The sequence below is a fragment of the Chamaea fasciata genome, unplaced genomic scaffold, assembly GCF_029207755.1.
Source record: "Chamaea fasciata isolate MVZ Bird 193981 ecotype frontalis unplaced genomic scaffold, bChaFas1.0.hap1 SCAF_7, whole genome shotgun sequence".
Taxonomy (NCBI): domain Eukaryota; kingdom Metazoa; phylum Chordata; class Aves; order Passeriformes; family Sylviidae; genus Chamaea; species Chamaea fasciata.
In genome coordinates this window covers 30,143,490-30,159,982 of record NW_027094092.1, presented here as the reverse complement: position 1 = coordinate 30,159,982, position 16,493 = coordinate 30,143,490, and the positions used below count along the sequence as shown (strand labels likewise).

General features: G+C 39.5%; 1 protein-coding gene across 1 annotated transcript in view; it reads left to right on the top strand.

Annotated features, from left to right (window-relative positions):
- Positions 1–2,246: 2,246 nt before the first annotated feature.
- The window catches only part of PALS1 (protein associated with LIN7 1, MAGUK p55 family member), a 51,158-nt gene continuing 36,911 nt past the window's right edge, over positions 2,247–16,493 (top strand). The window contains exon 1 of the mRNA XM_066188278.1: positions 2,247–2,355. The gene's annotated coding sequence lies outside the window, so the exon portion shown is untranslated. The remainder of the gene's footprint in view (positions 2,356–16,493) is intronic.

Below are 16,493 nucleotides of genomic sequence, written 5' to 3'. Positions count from 1 at the left end.
TGTGAATCGTTTCCAGGTACAACAACTTCCTGGCTTGACAGAGTATTTTAATCTGTTGGATAGAATTAGCCAAGCACGCCTCATTCAAGTACCATTTGAATGGATTTGCCAGCTGGGTGCGGGCTAATATTAGGGTTTCTGAAAGCCAGAGGGAGGAGATTGGTTACCAAAGAAACAAAGAGATTTTTAAGCAGATATATCCAAGAGATATCCCAAGCTCAGTCTTAACCTGGTCTGGTAACCCCTTCTGGCAAAAAAAATAAAACTTCCTCTACAGGTACAAGACAGTGAAGGAGGGAAACGGAAATTCTAGAACTTATGAGAATCCTCCTTTATTTTATGACAAATTACACACCATATTGAAGAAAATTCCCTTGTCCTGGTTTAAAAACTGGCTACTGGGCAGCATGCAAATTGGAGGCATTGAGATTTTCTGTGGAAAGGAAGTACAAATGCTGTCAGCTGAAGGAAACTGTAAGTAGAATTTGTGGCTTTTTTTTTTTTTTGTCTGACCATCCCAATCTTGGATGTAGAAAAGTGAGTTAAAAAGTGAACAGATAACTGATGAATCTACCTACTTTTTGCAGTCATATCTTCTGGAAAGTATCACAGGCAAGTATCACATTTTGAAAACATCCTTTGATTTTTAGATCCTTTGTCAAAGTGCTTTGTAAAAAAAGGGTTCATGTGAACTTTCATGAGCCATGTTCATATGAAGGTGAGAAGAACCATGCTTGATGCTGCTCAGACACAAATTACCAGTGTCATGGTTTTCCTCTCTTTTTTATTTCCCAAGTAAATAATTCTGCAGTCCACTAACATCTGTATTTCCTGCAGTGGTCCACTTGTGTTCACTTGATGCAAAGCCCCTCATTATCGGTCAGAACAGAAATAGATGTTAAATGAACTTACAAGGCATTGCAGCCCTGGGCAGTTTGAGCCACAATATGAAAAGGTAAAAGGCTTTCAGACTTTCCTCTGTGGGTAACTGGGCAGCACATACCTTAGTGTCTTAAGCCTTTTCACACAATAAGAAAAACCATAAGAATGTTATTTTGGGAGTTATATAATTAATCTTTGTGTCACAGTGTTTAGAACCGATCCAAACAAAAACATGATATATAGGGTACCACTACAGAAAGTGTGGATTTCATGTGAAGAATGATAGAGTTAAATGACACTGATTTATATATGGTTAAACTGAAGAAGGAGAGATGGACTAAAGCAGGTATCTTTTTAGGACTTCTAAGAAAGCCTTTTATTACTAGTCTGGTTACACAGAACCTTTCTTCTAACTCCTTGATCAATGATCTAGGCAGGCTAGCCTGAAAAACCAGGGAAGTGAGTGCAGTTTGCAGCTCCAAGTCAAACTTAACTGTAGCATGCTGAAAATACGTTTCCCTGTTCCTGAACAACATAGCCATGGATACAAACAACCCGGTAAAACTACTTGTAACCTTCTGTTTTCTTCATTCTTCCAGACAGCGTGTTATGGGCGCCTTCTGTGCCTCAGCCTCCCAGAGGCAGAGTGGACTCTCGAAGAGATGAAATACATTTTTTCCCCACAAAGGTTCCAGCCTGGCTGGGGCATCCAAGCTTAGGCTGAGGATGCGGCAGCAGCAGGCGAGCGGGGGATGCCGAGGAGGGGGCAGTGGCCCGGTGAGCCCAGGGCGCAGCAGAGCGGCAGCGGGCGGGGGGCGGCAGCTGGGGGTGGGCGAGGAGGAAGAAGCGCGGGGTCAGGAGGGCGAGCCAGCTGTGCTCGGGGCACAGGCTCCTGTGCTGGTCCCGCCGTGGTAGAGAGATGGAAGATGACGGCGGGAATGGAATGGAATGGACTGAAACGGGCTGCCCAGGGAGACGGTGGAGTCACCGTCCCTGGAGGTGTTTAAGGAAAGACCGGCCGTGGCACTCAGTGCCAGGGTCCAGCTGACAAGGTGGTGTTCGGTCATAGGTTGGACTCGAGGAGCTCAGAAGTCTTTTCCAACCTACTCCATTCCGTGATTCTGCGAGGGAGGAGACACAGGAGCAGTGCCACGTCTCACGTGGCCACTCCACCTGACGGCAGCCCCGTCCCGGCCGCCCCGACCGCCGCCGCGGCCGCCGGGGGCAGCGCCGCACTCGTCGCCCGGCTGAGGCGGCCGTGGGGCCGCCGCGCAGGCGCGGCGGGGCGGGGCGGAGGCGCGGGGCGGGCGCGGGGCCGGGCCGGGCCGGGCTGGGCGGCGGCTGCGCAGCGCTGCGGGGGCTGTGGCCGGGCGGCTCCGCGGACGGGGCGCGGGGACGCTGCGGGACGCGGGAGACTCCGACTTCCAGCCGGCGGCCGGGCCGGAACGTGTCAGCGGCGGCAAGAGACGGACGGTGAGCGGAGCGCCCCTGCCCGGCGTGCGAGCAACAGGTCCCGCCGCGGAGCCGCGAGTCTCGGCTGGCCGGAGCCTCCCCCGCGGCCGCGGCGCCCACGCAGGCCCGGGGGTCTGGCCGGGCCGAGGCCGGGCGGGACGGCGGGGCACAGCCGGGCTCGGCGGCTCTCGGGGCTCGGCGCCGGTCCCCGCAGCCCGCCGGCGGTGGGCCGGGCTGTACTCTGGCCGCGGGTCCCGGCCGGGCGGGGCGGCCCCGGCCGCGGCGGCTACAGGTGCCGGGGGGCCGCCCGAGAGCGGCTCCTGCGGCTTCCCCCCGCCCTCTCCGGGGGTGCCTCCCGGGAGCTTAGGCCCAGGAGTTGTAAGAAAACCTCCCGCACTTGGCTGGGTGCTCTCTCCGCGGACTTGTAGTGTGCTGTGTACGTGTTTGAACAAGGAGGGGGAAACTTTAGGCCCCCCTCCCGTGCGCTTCTGATGCTCTGGCACCTCTGCGTTTGGTGATTACTCCTCTGTGAAGTTTTCGTTTCGTCTTGGTTTATGAAGCTTTGCGAGGCTAAGTTAAAGCAGGTTGAACATGAGCGACTTGCAGTGTGTTTTACGGTCTGCAGTAGTCAGCGCACATCCCGGTCGGAGCTGTAGGGGTAATGCTCTTGCCGTGCTGCCGCTGTCCTAGCGGAGGGATCGAGGCTGTGTGCTGGGAGAGAGACACTCCAGCCAGGCAACAAAGAACGCGGTGACTGGGAGCTTGGTGAGACAGACCGCCTGAGAAAAGTAAATTAACTTGTGTTTGACCTTACTGAAGAATATTTGTATAGGTTAAAAAAGGCTGTCTGAAATAATAATGTTCTTAGATGTCTCACATGGGACAGATCCACGAGAAGTAACTTCATGAGGAATATTAAAAGGGGTAAATATCAATTTGTGCTGTGAGGGTATTTTCTTTTAAAAAGAAAGCCCTTATTGGAATTATTTAGGCATAGACTATAGCCATAGCTCTCTTAATAGAGCAAAATAATTTAATTCTAGATCCATGATGTTATATCGCTGATTGCAGTCAGGCTTCTAACAAGTGACTGATGGTGATCTTCCATGTGTTTGCTGCTTCTGTGTTCGGTTTTCTGTGCCTTAAAGGGATATCTCTGTCCTTTCTGAGGGTTGAGGTGTTTTCCAGGAGTTTGTGAAAAATAAGGTATCTTTGTATTGTCTTTAAACAACTGAGTCTGCAAGCTTTTGGTTTTAATCTGATGTCCAAGTTTTCCCAGTACAGATTTTTTTCTTATGATCATGTTAGTGCTGTTACTACAAATCTGAATGCCCAACACTTTAGAGTCTGGCTGGATTATAAACATGTAAACTCTTTTCCAACATGCTGTGCTTAAAAAATAATCCAGGATTTTACATATTAAAAGCTTAACTAATGATTAGTATTGTAGACACTTTTAGCAAGGTGTAAAATATTATAGCATTTTGAAGTGTTGTAGAATGTTACATTTAATTATCATTACTGTTAATAAAACAATGGAGATTTAAATGTTAGTCCATGACCACTGTACTCTTTTTAAAAAAAAGTTGGGTTTTTTTCCAAAGTTTACATTCTTCCAGTGTGTGTCATATTGCCTTGCAATGTGTGGAATAACAGTGGAAGGTGATTTTTTTTTGTGTGTAGAATTAGCTGATGGTAAAGACTGTAATTTTACTTAGTTTTTATTAAATTTCTTCTCAAAAGTTCTGAACTTAGAAATATGCATCAAAATATTTATTCGGTAGACTGATTTAAATGGCTTAGGAGTCTGCAGGAATTACTTATGACCTTTGAGGGGTGACAGGCATCTTTCTGTACCACAGCAGGACATGATATAGAACCATTGAAAATGCAGTGCAGAGGTTGGGATTCATACCAAGAGTTATGGACACAGAAAACTTAATGTAGTCTGAAGTCCATGTGCATCCATTTATTGTCCCTTGTTTATAATAAAATAATTACATTTATTGTAATAAAATGATTACATTTTCCTAATACTTCATTTGCTGTTTTAATTAAAATCTCCTGCTGTACTTGAAAGTTGCAGGCTTTTAAAAAACCTATGGCATTTTTAGATGCAAATTCTATTATGATGTCTCTTCAAAGATTGGATCTTAACATCAGATGCTAAGTTATAACTATCTGTTTCAGCTACTGTTTGTTTCTCAGTTTGTACTTTAAAGTGGATTCCTTTTACCATGTTAGGCTTTTAGAATGCTGAAGGCTAAAATTTCAAACAGTGTGCTACTTCCTAGATAGCAGGATTTGTATTTTTCATGTGCCTTGTTTAAAATTTTTAAATGTTTAGCAATTGACATTTTTACAGTACTTTCTGAGGCACTGTTGCAGACGTGCTTGACATTACGGTATTTGGTGGAAGACTAATTACTGTCTTGGTCATGCATTTGAAAACCTCAAGACTTTTTGTAAATATTAATTAAATGCTGTTCTATTGTTTTCCTTTTATTAATGGGCAAAGAGAGGCATTTGTGTATTTGAAAAGGTTTGCAATATGTCCGTGATAGAAAACTCGGTGGAAACAATTTAGGTGGTGGTTTAAAATCAGGTCTGTTGGCAGAATTGCTTTTCTAGTCTAGTTATCTACCTTGGAGCTTTCTTCAATACAGCAGTTCTGACAACAGGGGCATTTTATGTGCACATCTTCTTTCCTGCGCTCCCAATACAGCTAGACAAGCCAGACAAAATGTCTTAAGTGTAGTTCAGGCTAAAGCATGAAGCAGAAGAAAGAGGGAATTATAACTAGTTAAGTTTATATCTCAGGCTATTTTAAAGTAAGCTTTTGGGGTTTGTTCTTTTTTTTTAACGGGAGGTGATGAGCTGTATATGTCTGTTGGTAAAGACTTGTTTTATAATGCTGAGGCGTCTAATTGCACACTAGCACATAGCTGTGTGGGAAGAAAAAATGCTCTAACTCTCAAAGCTTGCATCAGTTAAATTATAAAGCACAGATACCATCAGTAATGCACGCTTCTGAAAGGAATGCCTCAATTCATTTGAAAGACCTAATCTTGCACACTTCTCTTTTAGCAGAAAAAGGATGTAATGTTGGATTGCATTAAAGACGTGGAAATGGTTTGAGTACCTACCCAGCATATTGAGATTTGGGTTCAAATCCTTCAACTCTTCAGGGGAGCTGCCAGTTCCCAAAAGGAATGCCTTAGCTGCCAGACCAGTGAGTGTTTCAGTTTGATTCTTGAGGACTAACAGTCACGTAGGAAGGGAGCGAATATGTAGCCCAGGGACTGGCTTGATCAAGTACAAAATAATGATATGGATTCAGGTCTCCTTTCCTTCTTACAGACAAAGCGTTGGAAGAGTTAAGAAATGGGATTTTTCTTGGGGGTGTTATTTTTTTTTTTCCCCCTAGCATGGCGTGAAATTTTGAAGACTTAAATCTCTGATCTTTATGTTTATTCTTATCTGACTTGGCCAGTTCCTACTGAAGTTGAATATTAGATATTTGAACAGTACCTGTAACATGTCCTTTTCATTTTAGGGTAGGTCTTGGTTGTTTACCTGGTTGTGGTAGACTCCTTGGTTGTGGAGTCTAGTAGGCAGCATGGCATTTAGGTTCCCTTGTGGATCTAATTCTGCTTTCTTCTAAGACGCCAAATAATTAGATATAGAAATGAAATTGTTTCAACATACCTGTGATTATTATCTGTTATAATAGGTCTGGTCAGTGCCTTCTGTTTCCTTAAATGATTTGTCTGTTGCATCATGTATCTGTTCTGGTTGGCCATAATTGTTTTCTAAAGAAAAAATAATGAATAAGAAATAGCTAATAGGTTTTGTTTTGACATTTTTAGTACCTGATTCTGCCTCTAGTGTTGTATTTTTAGAATTTCAGTTCTGTGGTTAGAGAAAAGGCTTGACTATTGATAGGCGGGACGATACAACTCATGGTCTTTAGTGTCTGAATTTGCTATAATTTATCAGCATAGACAGTAAAATCCTCATGTCCTGCATAGGTCTGACAAAAGAGTAGATGTTAAATAGAAATTCTGGGAAAATACAGCTTTTCTTAAGAAACAGAAGATAGAAACCTAACCATTATTTTCATTATTGTGTCAGGACACATCTTCTGGCAAAATTGTTTTAGCTTATGCTTGATTATTTGCCCGTAACAGATAATTCAGAAGACTCTCAAATGTGGGTGGTTTTTGGGGGGGAAGCAGTTTAAAACCAGGAATGATTTCTGGCAAGGATATATTAAGAGTGATAGGACAGAGGTCCTTTACAAAAGGTATTAGAAGCACTCAAGTGTGGTAATACTCAGTATGTTAGCATCTAAATCAACTTGTGTACATGCATCCAGTGAATAGTCAGTGTGAATTGTCTTGTGTGAAGTTGTTCAGTGGTTTCTTCAAGCCCTCTAGAAGGCTGAATTTAGCAAAACCATAAACCTTTGATAACTGGGAAGTTACCCGTGCAACCTCAGCATCTGCTCTTTGACCTGGTGATGGTACTGGGAGGTGGCTGGTATGCATTCCAAGTCTGTTTCCAAGGATAAGTGTATATTTTTAAAGTCAGGAAGAAGAGGCTGGAAAAGTATTCATTTAGGAGCTGGTGGTGGTGAGTGGAGTTCAGAGGACGAATGTGTGAGCTCAGAGGAGGACAATGTATGGTAGTGCCTGAAAGAGTCACATCTCATTTTAACAGTTTATTTTTGTGAAGAATATGTGAGCTGTTAGTTGTGTGATGTCACAGGAGTGACTTGTGTTTAATGAAGTGTATATTAAAGAGGAATGAAACTTTAAAGAGTTTTTCTGAAGATGGATAAAATATAAGTGGTGTGACGTCCTGGTAAAAACACTATTGAGAGAAATTACTTGGCTTTTGAGGTTTTTTCTGGTGCCAAATTTTGTTCTTGGCTGTGGTGGCTGAGAGATCAGCAGGGTCAGGTCTCACCTGAATATCCAAGTGTAAACCCAAGTGTTTTCTTAACTGGGGTGATCTTTACAGTTCAGGTCAGTGGAGTTGGTATGCTTTGGTAATGCCTTTGCTGTTAATCACTTATTTAGAAGCTAGTTTTTAGAGTAGCAGAGGAGAAAACTAGGGAGGGAAGCAAGTTTGTCTGCATGGTGTTTCTGGTACGGAGTTAAATTCTTCAGTATCATGGATACCATGGCAACTTTTTCTTTAGAATGTGATGTCTTTGTGTATAAAGCTAAGGCCTCACCTTAATATCAGATCATGCAGTGTTTCTGCAGTGTTGTGATTGAGAGCTTGTGGTTGCCCTTGTTTGTGTTGTTTTATCAAATTGCCATTTACTTGTCAGCTACTGTTAATGAAACTTAAGAGAGATTAATTATAGGTTAATTCAGTGTACCTTGGCTAAGATAGTTAAAGCTGCTTTTATAGAAAAACTGTGTTATAGATAACTTCATTGTGCACTGTAGACAATTGCAAGTCTTGTATTGGGTAAGAGAGCATGTTGCTAATTCCTCTGGTATGTCTTGTTTTCTAAATGTTCTCTCATCCCTGAAAGCAAAGCTCAAGCCTTTGGGTTAAGCATCAAGATTTGAAACAGGTGAGGGTTTGGATTGCATAGGTTTGTATCATACTGATTATACTTCTTACAAATGTATATCATTGTTGTCAGAGAACAAATCTCTTCCCGATGTCTGAAAGGTGGTGTGATGTCAGCAGAGAAACTTGGTGCTCTCTTAGTGGGACAGTGTAGCACTGGTGGACATCACGTGCTTTCACAGAGTCAGTTCCTGTAGGATCAAGAGGTGATGAAATTGCTTAGTGCCACTATGCAATGGCATTTACATTTTGTTGGAATGGTGTTAGAAGTCCTCAAACGCAGGAGAGAAGGAAATTTGTTTAAAATGGAACTGGGTATATGTATTTAAAGGTGGTGATGGTTGTTGTGCAAGAGTTAAAACCAACATAAAACAAGCTCTTACCATTTAATTTTGTTTCAGTAATCAAGATATGTTCTAAATTAGTAACCTAATTACTTACTTACAGGCAGGAATTAGCAGAGTGTCTTAGTGTAAAGTGAGGTAAAAGCTGATCAGCTCAACATGGTCCTCTTGGGCTGACTGGCTAAAATGACTTGTGAACCCCATGGTTTTGGTTTGACAAGTGGAATAGTCTGTTTCACATACTTATTTTTCTAAGAATATAGACAGCACTAAAAATCCATTTGACCCTAAGTTCTTGTTAGATTTGTAGACTCTTTCAATGGAATTACCAATTTCATTCTTTCCTGTTGAGAAAATATTAACTTAGTGTGTGTTGTGATCTTCTCTCAAGATTTTAACTATTGTCATCAGCCACTTCTGGTGAAGTGTGGTGCTTCAAGCTGATATAATGAAGGCTAGCTAGAATTCTGAAGAGGCAAGTTACTTGGCTTCAGTGGAAAGAGGAGAGCAGCAATTTGAGGATTCTGCAGTTGGGTAGATGCTTTTCTGCTTTTCAGCCTATTTAGATTTCATCTTTCTTCATTAGTGAGAAGAATGAAAGATTTTGTCTTTCATCAAGCAAGATGTAAATAGTAAGGACTGAAAGTGTATCCCAAGAAAAGCTGGGAATTGAAAAAGTAAATGTCACTTGTACTTCCTCCCAAAAGAAAAAATACTGAGGATGATTTTAAGATAAGGCAAAAAGCTGTTCAGCTGAAGTCTGGTTATTTTTGCATGTTTTGTAGGTCATTCATTTCTTTAGGCTTTTGTTAATTTTGAAGTCAGGAGAAGTCAAAATTAAGTGCAATGGAGAGCTATTTTCTCTTGACTAAAATATATTTTTTCTTGACTAATAATATATTTTGAAGCAGCAGTGAAGAGTTGGCTTTGGCTTATAGATTGTGAAGTAATTTTTAGGTTAAATGTTATTTTTTTGTGTCTATTTTATTTAGACTAGTACACTTATTACTATTAGGGATTAGTCTTGAGATCAATTTTGAAGAGTCATGATAAATTGTTTTTCCATTGATCTTTCCTGATTTAATGTGGACTTAACATTTGTGACCATGCTTTTTTGGCCTCTTGTTCATCTTGCATTCTTTCCTCCTGCAGACCTTCAAACATGAGTCTCTCCATCTATTCTCTCTGAATAGGGAAGATGGGCAAAACTGGGAAGGAAGCAAAGGTTCTGTGTGTTGGATCACATCACTTCTCTTTCTTTTGGGAGGAGGGACAAGTGACATTTACTCTGTCAATTCCTACCTTTCCTTGGGATGCACTTACTGAAATTTGTTCTATAAAAATGTGGTAGGTTATCTCAACTAGATGCTGTGCAGCACTGGGCTGCAAGACTGTAAAGAGCTGCTTTTTTTGAAACTTGGTTTGGTTTCAAAAAGGGGGGATCTGAAGAGCTGGAATAGCTCAACAATATTAACAAAACAATACTACAGCAGTTTAACAGTGTCATAACTGTGGACTCCTTTCTACCAAAATGTCATTTATGATTCTGTGTTGATGGCTCAGTTTTGATCAGTGGTAGGGCTCTCTGTTATAAATTCATCTGTGTGATGCTGAACTTGGAATCTATATGAGGTATTAGTTTGAGAAAGCAGCCATAGAAGTTAACTACCTCACTTAAAGTTGAGGTGGGATGATCTGCAGAAATTAAGTTAGGTCTGCTTATTATGTACCAACCTTTTTTTTTAAGTCTTCTATCGTAGGAAAGTATTAAATATTTTCATTTATGTTTTTAAGAATTTAACAATGAGTTGCACTCTTGAATTTATATATACTTTATCCCCTTAGCCAGTTTTGGACCTCAGTTGCTGAGAACGTCATACAGTTTCTCCTTGTGTCAATATTTTTGAAGCCTTTTCTATACAAATATTTAATGAATGCAGCTGCATACCTAAATGGTTGGGTAGTAGATGTAGACTGGTTTGTGTTCCCTCTTAAGTGCATACTCTTGTCAAATCTTAGAAAGATACTTAATGCAGTTCATTTGATACTGTGTGTGTTAGTGCTCCCTAAAACTTACGTAGTTGTGACTTCCTGTGATAATTAAAATTCCATACAAATCTTTAGTTCTTGATTTCTTAAAGCTAATTTGAAATTGAATATTCAGCCTTTAAAGTATTTAACGTGATTAATCCGTGCCTGTTAAACTTAATTGCAATTTAACAGTTCACATTGTGCTTCTGACACTTTCTGGTGAGATTGGTTTTTTATTCTTGGATGGATTTGTGATGATTGCCACAGCTGATTCCTTCTACTTTAGAAGAAATGTAGATTGCAGGTACAGCTCTTAGATTAGAAATCTTAGGTTTTGTGATGTCAGTTTTTTTACCTCTTCCTGCTCAACTCCTCTACTCTAGTTCATTTGCAGGATTAACGAGTGCTTGTGCCTCGGTCATTGTGGTTCATGGTGTGCTATCTGAACCAAACTGCAATGCCAGTCTTAGCAGTGAAGCGGCTGAGGCACCAACACCTTCCCTCCTGACAATTCTACTTTTGGGATCTGTGACTTCTGGTGGGAGCAGTCTGCAGCTGAGGATAGTAACTTAATCTGCTACAACAAGATTTACTAGAGCTTGTCTATCAGCGTCTTTAATTTAAGCTTACTGTTATTTTAGTTCAGCCTCATAGGAAGCCTTGTTTTTTTCTTTATTTGAAAAAAAAAAAACCCAAACACAAGGAGAAATAATAATTTTCCTTATTTTATGATCTCTTAACAACAAATTCCGTGTTAAAGTTGTGACTTCCACTTTCAGAAATCCCTAAGTAACATATTATTGCTGACTATTACACCAGTTCAGGTATGAGGGATTCATATGTTTTTATTTTAGTATATTCATACAGGTATATTTCTGAACATTTTTGTTCAGCAGGTAAACCATGCAGAAATGCATTGCATCAGTTTAACATACAGAAACGCAGGGTGTACAGAACCAAAATAAAGATTGAGACAGCAGTAAAAAGTGTAAGACCTGTTACTCTTAGGACTGAAATGTGCATGGGAGTTGTGTGAATTGGTTCTCTAAAGTTTAGAGGAATAAGAAAGTGTTAAAAGTATGTTTATGGGTTTTGCTTGCTAAAACTTAACGTTCTCTGAAAAATATCCCTTGTTTGTATTCAGAATTCCAGAACAGGTCTTGAAAGAGTATAGGTGCATACTTAGGGTGATTTGAGTTAGTGGAGCATGAAGGTATTCATAAATCTCACTGACCTCAAATAATAGATTCTGATTTAAGTACCTAATTTGTAACAATTTTTTTCTCTAACTCAGCATATTTTTAATCTGTGAATAATAAATAAATATATGAAAATAATACCATTTCTTTTCATAAATTTAGAATTCTTCAAGAACTAAAACGTTATGAATGCCAATTCTGACCTTAGTAAATTCTTAATGACTTTTGTAAGCAAACCACTTTTTTGCTCTTCACTTTTGTCAAATAGCCTTTTAATTACAAATGCATGATTTAACTTCTGTAGGCTTTTCCTTATTTGTACATCTGTTTGTGTATTTCTTTTGTTTCATGTGTAAATCATGTCATGTCTCTCTAATTTACATTACTGATCTTTGGACCCTACTGGTTCTTAAAAGAAGATGAGCAAAACATTCTCAGTGAAGTTGCACATTGTTTCCTTATATAAGAGGAATCTGAAGCTCACTCTATTCTATAAATTATGTTGACTGATTTATCTTAATAGAGACTGGTTTTCTCTTTTAAAAGAAAGGATCAAGTCTTTTCTTCTTAATGTGACCTAATACATTTAAGAAAATGCCACTGACAGTAAGTATTTAAAAACAGTCTGCAACAATTTAGGAAGACATCAAGAAAACACTGCTTTAATAGTAGTCTTATTTGTATTGAGTGACATTGCTTAATTGCATTCTAATAGATTCTCTAGTTCTTGTTTTTGCCAGAGCCCGGAAAATCCTGTCTGTATGTGGGACTGGAAAATGCTAATCTTAGTCCTTAATCTATCCATGTAAAGTTCTTCTAAAATGGAGAAAGCAGATGATGTTCACTTCCACCTTGATTTTTATCTGATGTGCAGGGTAAGCGTGTCAATTTCTAGCTGCTACCATGAGGTGTTCTTCTGTTTCAGAATTGTTTGTTGCTGATCACGCAGCTCAGTTTTGAAATGGTTTTGGATTTTGCTTTTTCTGTCATTTAAACACTTGAGCACATGGATCTGTGTGTGTGTAGGCAGATTTTGTGTTGACTTTGAAGGGGTATAAATGATCTACAAGAGTTTGAGACAACTTAGCTTTGAAAAATCTGTAACTCATCAAAAATTGCAGTCATTTTGGTGATGGAGGGAGACCACAGTTTTATATGCAGATCATCTCATGATCTCAGAGCTTTTTGCTACTAAGAATGATAGGTATCTTTCTCTTTGGTTTGTTTTCTGCAGCTTTATTCTGACAAGCTGGCTCTTGGAGAGCTCTAGTCATGCCAAAGTCAGTGTGAAAATAAGTGGTAAAGTGCATTGTGATATAAAGTAGAGCATGTTTCCATCTTGCAGAATCATATCTTAAGTTCAAGTGGGAAAAGTGGTAGAAAGAAATAGAGGATGTAATTTGATTGCTGTGAAACGTGGATATACATACTTGATATGGGGTGGGTGGTGTGTATTGCTGCACCTTGAAGTTTTCCAGCTGTGCTGCTCAGTGCATTGTGAGAATTTACTGCTGCGAAGTCTTGAGAAAAGTATGTTTAAGAAACTGTAGTCTTCTGTTTTAGCACATCAAAGCTCTTCAAAATGCTAGGCAAGAGAAGGATCAAATATTTGCAAACTTTACAGTTGCAGTATACATACACATAGCAACTACAGTACTTGCAGCCTGTCAGATGCCATGGTTAGGTTCAGGATAAGTCTGCCTGTCTCTTAGGATGACTGCAGTGAAGGCCTAAAAGTGTTCTGTTGTTATGGCTCTCGTGCTGCAGAGTGATATTTGGTGTTTTGTCTTCTAATTTTGCTGCTTTTTCCTGTTGCTTCCAAGGTAGATGCACTGGACTGGGTGGTTATAATTTCTACATACATAACCCTTTCAGTTTACTTTTCATCACGTTTCATATACCAGAATCAGAGAAAATATGCTTGCTTTCTTTCTGTTCCCCTGTCATAGAGAGAAAACACAGTCTATCTCTTCCAGTGGACCATAACTTTCACTCTTTACTGTTACCATTTGGCTGACCTCTTTGATCTGAAAAACTTTGTGTAAAGACAGTGGCAGCTTCCCAGGCAGCATACAGAAATGCTGATATTGGCCCTGAGCCCCCATTCTGTCATCTTAGCCTTGCTCTTTGACCCTGGATTCTGCTTTTTATACGAGCAGGGAATTTAGAGTACTTCAACTTTGCTGTTGTTTTGGTAATTGCTAGTATGGATAATTACTCTAGTTTCTCCAGTAATGGGCTTCTCCTTATATAATTTAGTTCTAGACTCTCCCCCTTTTTCTCCCAATTTCCATCCTCTGCGTTTTCATTCCTTTCTCTGGCTTTTCTCAGGAAAAAACAAGATGGATGGATCCTCCATAGCATTCATGTTGTATGCGGCTTCTGATAGTAGTCTGGAGCAGCGATTGAAGCCTTGGCACCTGGTTTTGTGATAGGGCAAGGCTGACAATTTTGTGTGAAAAGTGCTGAGAATATTTTAAGGTGTACTGGCTGTTATTGATGGTGAATGCCATCATTCATTGCATGTTTGCGTAATCAGTTTCTCTCAGGCTGACTTCATAATTGTAACACTGTTTTTCCAGAGTGTTTCAGTATCATAGTGCCAAGAGCAGTCTTGTACATTGAGTAGTGTTAGGTTGCTGATTTGCCTCTACCTCTCGAGGAAGACACCTCTCTGTGTGGTCTCAGCAGGAGGGCAGCATCTAGGACTGTCATTTTGCTGAAGGGTTTACAAAGTAATACTTTTATTCAAAAGTTGATATTTTTACAATTATGTAAACATGAGTTTAAGAAAGAAGTACTTTATGCTCAGAATGTTATGGGTCTTTTATTCAAAGTATTAGTATAGTGAAACAGTTAAAGACAATAACTGAAGACTGTATTCTTTAACCCAAAGAAGAACTGCAAAATATGTTGCTAACACTCTCAGATGAGCTTAATTAGGGAAATTTGGCTCTAAAGTTTTGAATTTATTAGTATTTTGTGCTCGGTTGGATGGCATTGGTGTTCTGATGAAGCTTCAACTAATAAGTGTGTTCCAAAGGAGTCTATGCTCTGGTGGTTCAGGAATGCTTTGTGAAGACACTGTTACCTCAAGTGGCTATAAATGAGAGAGTTTACCGTTTATGTCTGTGGAATTATTTTGGGACACTGAGTTCTTACTTTCTGATTCAGAAGTGCCTGGTGGCCAAGCTACAAATATTGGGGTAATAAAATGTTGTGATGTTTTCTTTGGAGAGATTTATTGGGTATGTTGGTGTAGTGCATATATAAGTGTCTGCATCACGGGTATGTATAACTTGTACAAACTTAATCTTTAGGTATTTGTTTAAGGGGTTGAGTGTGTGATAGATTCTTCCAGTTATTGCTCAGTAACTTTTTTGAATGTATTCTTAATGTTTACTGCCCTTTTCTATAATACATATGATTTACTGAGTAGTGAAATGCAAAGATAATCTGCATTCATCAGTTGAAAACATTCTTACTTCTCTTCCCATTTTCCTGTTAAAAAATATCTCAATTGCTGAGATCGGACATTAGCACCAGGAGGAAATCTTTCCTTCAGAGAAGTTTCCTTATCTTGCATCCATTTTTTATTTTGATTTAACTTAATTTTTGTGCACTCTTACTTCAGTTAAAAGTGATGTCCTAATAACTTATCTCTCTTCTACTTTTCTGTTGAGAAACTTGTTTCAGGTGACAAAGTAAAAATTCATGAAAGATAAAGTGAGGAATTTTGTACTTGTGCATAAAACTAGGAAGACTGACTGGCTGTTGGATTATGATAACCATTTTCTCTTGCTGTTAACATTTTCTTTACTACAGTGGGTCATAGTAGATAACATGAGTTTATGGAACCAGTTTTAGTTGTCAGACGCTTTTGAACGCTCTAATGATGTGGCAAAATGTATGTTTAGTTTTCTGGGGGATTGGTTTGTTGGGGGTTTTTAAATAAGTAATTGTGTACATGTTATTATAAGCAAGTGTAAAGTACAGGTTAACATACATTTCACTGTCTATCCATTTCACTGGCAGAGAATATTAAAGATGATTGAGAAATTTTTTTTGTATGGAAACCAAAATTCATTATTCAGCTTTCAACTCATTAGTTGGGTGGGGAAAAATGGCCTTAAAGATGCTTAAAGGAAAACATTTTAAACAAAGTATATAACACTACTGTTTGAAGAGTCATTTTCAGTTTGATTAGTACAAGAATTGAGAGGAAAGACTTCCTTAAGTTTAAATGATGTGTTGGAAGTTCATTACTCTAGAAGATTCACTCCATGATCTTAGGCAAAGAAAGGTTTCTGCTAATTCCATTTTCCTATGTGTTGAATGTATTTGTTCCTTAACATGACTTGAGAGTTCTGAGGAGGGACTTATGTCACTTAGCTTGCCAGTGTTCTTCTCTGGCTTCCAGAGTCATGTTTAGTATCTTAGGTCAACTGCTCAAGTGATGACACAGTTTTCTGGATGGGATACTGCACATACTAAAAAAGTTTGCCTGCCTTCATGAAGAAAGGAGTCTTACGTTCCTGTGAATTTATCACGAATTTCTAATGTTTTCTTAATAAAAAGAACACGTGCTTTAACAAAGATCAGAAACTGAATGGTCTTTCTTTGATTTAGGAAGAGTTGAACTGTGAAAAAACTCTGCAGTCACAGTTAGGTACTTAAATTAACTTTGCAGAAGTGAGTTTGTTCCTGTCAGGATTTTGCTTTGATTTGTGTAACAGATTGCTAACATTAGGCCCAAGAGTCCACTTAGATTTAATAGGAAAGAAAGAGACTGTTTTTATAAGGTACAGAAGGTCTCTAATGTTATGTCTTTATAGCCTTGTGAAGTTTTCTCATGCATTTTTATTATGAAGTCTAGTAATGTAGATTATTTACAGAGCATTTGATTTTCACATTCTGTAGTGAAATTTTGGTAGTACCTTACATAAAATATTTTTTTGCGCATTTTCAGTGTGGCCTTTAAGTTACTGCATGC